This window comes from Adiantum capillus-veneris, chromosome 12 (genome assembly GCF_014529385.1).
Source record: "Adiantum capillus-veneris isolate H3 chromosome 12, ASM1452938v2, whole genome shotgun sequence".
Taxonomy (NCBI): domain Eukaryota; kingdom Viridiplantae; phylum Streptophyta; class Polypodiopsida; order Polypodiales; family Pteridaceae; genus Adiantum; species Adiantum capillus-veneris.
In genome coordinates, this window is record NC_140942.1 from 70181775 (window position 1) to 70186495 (window position 4721).

Consider the following 4721-nt stretch of genomic DNA (forward strand, 5'->3'; position numbering starts at 1 on the left):
GTTTGTAGATTGGAACTCTGGGAGTTGACGAGGAGGCATCGGCAAATGATAATTCTTTGTCATTTTATCCTAGCACAATATTTTAGAAATAAGCCACTATGGCTCCTTTGTAAATAGGACAGTGAGAACCCACCCTAAGAGGGTCATGCAATAACTAGTGTGTACCACCTATTACTTAAATGGAACTAAAGTGTAAAAGAGGGGCCTCCAATTTTGGCACAATAATAAATCAAATATCAAATACTACTCCACAAGAGAGGTGCCGTGGAGCTTAGGGCTAGGATTTTAGGCCTTTTTTGTGTAGATGCTCTCAATTTTCCATATTCCATCTCTTAAGCTATTATGTGCTCTTTGTGTACTCCTTAATCAAGTCTACATCTTCTCTTCCATGCTCCTACACCCTCTTACAACTTGTCTCTATCGATTCTATGCTTTAGTGTGTGTGTGTGTGTGTGTGCAAGCGCACGCGCTTGGAAATTGGGGAAAAGAGGTTGACAGGCTGATGGTGATGTTTGTGAGCAATTGTTGAAGTGTTCTAAGCAAACGGTCTTCCCCGGATTTTCCTAACATGGGGCACTCAAAACCATTACAATTTAGATTTTTTATGCAATATGATGTACCTGTCATGCAATACAAGGTGCACCCAAAGATGCCTGATTGGAAATCGGCAGAGGGATGGATAGAGCTATGGAAGAGGGATGATACGGGGAAGGTCATGCTTCCTCAAGGGTCACCCATGGTCTTGCAATTAGCAGGTTTTGTTAAGGACAATTTCCAAGTGGTTCGAGGGATAAATGACATAAGATATTGGGAGAAATGGGTGGGCATCAAAGGTTCTAGGTCAAGTTATGAAAATCACATCAGTCATGTGATTGAGTATTGGAAGAAAATGGTCATTGAATTGCAGAAACTCTATTTGCCAAATGCACATGTGTATGAATGCTTTTGGCTGCTATCAGAAGGAACCTATTACATGATGCCTTTGGAGATGGAAGAGGATTCTGAGTTTGAGGGCTATGAGGAGAATAATGATCATTATTTTGGTTCACAAAACCAAAGTCCCAAACTCATTTGCACCATTGATTGATGTCAAAAAAGGGGACTTCATATTAATGCGACCTTCTGATGTAGTATACCCAATATGGCTAGGTGTTGCTCAATCAGAAATTGATGTTGATCGTAATTCAACTAACTTTAGGAAGGTCCTCAATCAATATTGGGCATTGGTGTGTAAGAAGAAGGGTGTGAGTGATTCTGAGGTTTATGAAAATTGTTGGGATAAGCAATGGGGACCTAGTGTAAGAGATCCACGGAGGATGTCAATGCAGTTGTCTTCTCATGGGTGTGAAGGGGGCAAACAAAGAATCCAAACAGAGTGAAGATCCCAAAGCACGTTTCTGAAAAGCTCAACAGAGCATAAACATTCTCAAAGAAGGATAAGATTAAAATCATGGATTTGTGTGAGCCGTTAAGAAATGCACACCCATTAAACATTCCTTTAAATTTAAGCCATTTAATGTAATTGTCTAATCCTTTTCATTTAATTTATTCTAAAAGTTCGTGAACCATATGAGATTAAGACTCTTTTTATGATGTTTGTGATAATTAAGGTTTTTATCAACACCACATACAATATGAGATGTGGGCTCTCTTCTAAATTAAAAAGCAATCTATAAGTGATTGAAACACATATTGAACAATTATTTTCCAAAATTAAGTGGGATTTTTCCCATTTTAAGTCGGGTGGATCAAAGTTTCAAATTCCCAATTTAGTGAGAGTTTACCATTTCATCTAGTAGGTGACCAAAGCGTTTTTTTCTGGGTTCATTATATGGAATCTAACGCAGATTCCATCTTTGAGCTTCAAAGGAAAAGGGAGGGTGTTTAAAGCAAAACTGTGCAGGAAAAAAGTGCTTAGGGCACGTGGTAGAGAGAGGGGTGGATTCTTTTCGTGCATTTTGAAGGCAGGTAAGGAGGAGTGAAGGCCGATTGCAACGAAGATAGCGCATGGAGGAACACTCTCTCTCTCTCTCTCTCTCTCTCTCTCCCTCCCGAGAGCGGCGGCTGGTGAAGCTTCTGGGTATAAGGGAACAAAGGCCGGAGCACGATCTGTCTGCAGTACAAGGGGAGTACGAGGATGTGATAAACGTGATATGTGGCATGTTCATTGTTGGTTGTGCATCAGGAGGGAGCGAAAAACCCTGATGCGAATCTAGTTCTGGATCAGCTCGTAGAAAGGGCGGCCATGATGCAAGCAGAGCTTGGCCTTGCAAAGGGTTCTCTCCTCTCGTTTGTACGATCTTTGGCTTGGTAGTAGATGTGGAACAGAGCGAGATTTGGGGTAGAACGAGGGTGTGCGAGAGAAAATGGGGCAAAGGGGAGGTTACGCCTTTGTGAAGCTAATGAGCGGGCGGGCTGAGATTGCGAGACATGGATTTCATGTTAGTCAAAGGATGTGGCATATTGGCTTGAACGAGAATTGATGCTGGCGTTTTGCATAGGAAAAGGCATCAAAGTAGTATAACCATAAGTAATGAGATTCTAAATCTAGTGTATATGTAGCATACAACATTCCAAATTTAAATAAAGTTAGCATTTTATGTGATCTTCAATTGAATTTGTAAATGTTTCATATTGACCTCACAACTTTCTATATTTGATCTTAGTCACAAAGAAGTACATGAGACACAAAAATATCAAGTACATATATTAGTAGTTACCGTGGAATGTATGCACCTTGCTTATTTATTTCTTGAGTTAGTACGATCATCTCTCCCCATCAACATGAGTTCATTAAAGAAAGGTCCATTTATGAAAACATCTTGGCAGCAATGGTGGGCATTGAATACACAATTTACACAAAGCAAGAGTGCATTCTACTTCAGTTAGACCTTGATAAGGCTTATGAAAGAATAACATGGTCATATATAGAAGCCGTCATGGAAGCTCTGGGCTTTGGGCCTCACCTATGTCACCTTATACGTACATTGGGGGTTGGTAGCCATTCAGAGCTCTTATTTAACGATAGAATAGTGGGCTCCTTTGAAGTCAAAAGGTCTATTAAGCAAGGATGCCCTCTGGCCCCCCTGCTTTCTTCCATAGAATCACATCCTTTAATCACGATACCGGAGCTAGTACTGAGCGAGGGGAGTTGCAAGGCCTGGCTTTACTAGGAAATAACCAACTACTAGCAAAACTATTTGCAGACGATTCTCTCCTCTTCTTGAAGGCGTGCCCCCACGTTGTCAGGAAAGCTCCAGAGATTGTGCAAATTTTCTCTGTGGCTTCAGGGTCCCATCATAATATAGAGAACTCAAGGATGTTCTCCTTGTCGAAAAATGCCTCCTTTTACCCTTCTGATTGGTTGAGTGAGATTGTCACAAAAGGGAATATTTTCATACATCTAGGGGCCCCCTTGGGGATGGATGTAACTCACAAACAAAGATTTCAGTGGGTACTCAAAAAAATATGAGTAGGTGGGAGTATGCTCTTCTCCCATTCCCAAGCCGGATAAAAGTGATTAATGCATTTATGCTCCCTCATATTCCCGTCACTAGCCCGCTTCTCAAGATGGCTAAGTGTCCCTGGAAAGAGTTCATAAAACCAGTAAAAAGATTTTTTATGGAAAAACAACACGAAATCCTCCAAGCCATGGCAATGGGCCAGTTGGGAGTCAGTCGCTCGACCAGTGGATCAAGGAGGCCTCGAAATTATCAACCCTATGGCCCATGCAGAAGCTCGTTGTACCAAATTTGTAGTCTCATTGGCTAAATAGGATCAAGCTTGGGCTATCATGATCAAAGATATAATAGAAGTAGCTAAACTTGGTTCAAAAGGTGGTAAGTGGAAAGGGGTAGAGGTTCATGACAAACTATTAGGCCCAATGTGGTCTACCCTAAGTCTGGGGGGCATCTCAAGGGAATTGGTAAGGAAATGCAATAGAGAAGTGGAGGTCCTAGAGTGGGGGGAAGAAACCAGATACTTCAAGAATTCCATTTTGCACTTGTCCTCCTGGCTCTCTAAAGTTGTAGATCCACCACAAAGTTCCTATTGGATAGAAACAACCAAGAAACTGAATAATAAGGGTATGAATCAACATGGGCACTTCTGGATAGTGACAACAAGAGCTAGAAAACCATTGACCTTTTGGTGGTAGCCCAGTTCCAACTTAACGGCTTGGAGGTTTTGCTAGTCAACAAAGTAATGAAAGAGCTTGACAATGTAGTGATTGTTAGCGGGTCGCGTCTGCAACATAGCTCTTTTGTACTAACATAATGTCAATATGCAAGGAAGCGACTCGGGATGGGGCACGGAGACTTAATGAGAGTGTCAATCTCATCAAAGTGAACTCAAAGGGCTACTCATTCTACGACAAAAGCAAATCAACCACTTCTTAGTCAGAGAATCAGTATGCTTCCAATCTCACCGCTCTAGGTCATCACGCCTTTTTGGCATCCAAACGAATTCGGCATGCAACGAAACTTAAGGAGAGGTATCACAATACCTAAGGGCACAATCCTACCAAGTCCTGTCACCATCTGGGAAGGTACATAAATCACAATCCATCACAAAAAATGTGCAGAAAACTGAAATAGAAGTACTCAAAAAGGTCCTCCTTAAGCATAGAAACACTTATCCATGGTCAAAACATCAAAAAACAATCATTTTAACCTCCAAATCAATGCATTTAGCTCACAAGCAAAGCATCGCGAACCACAACA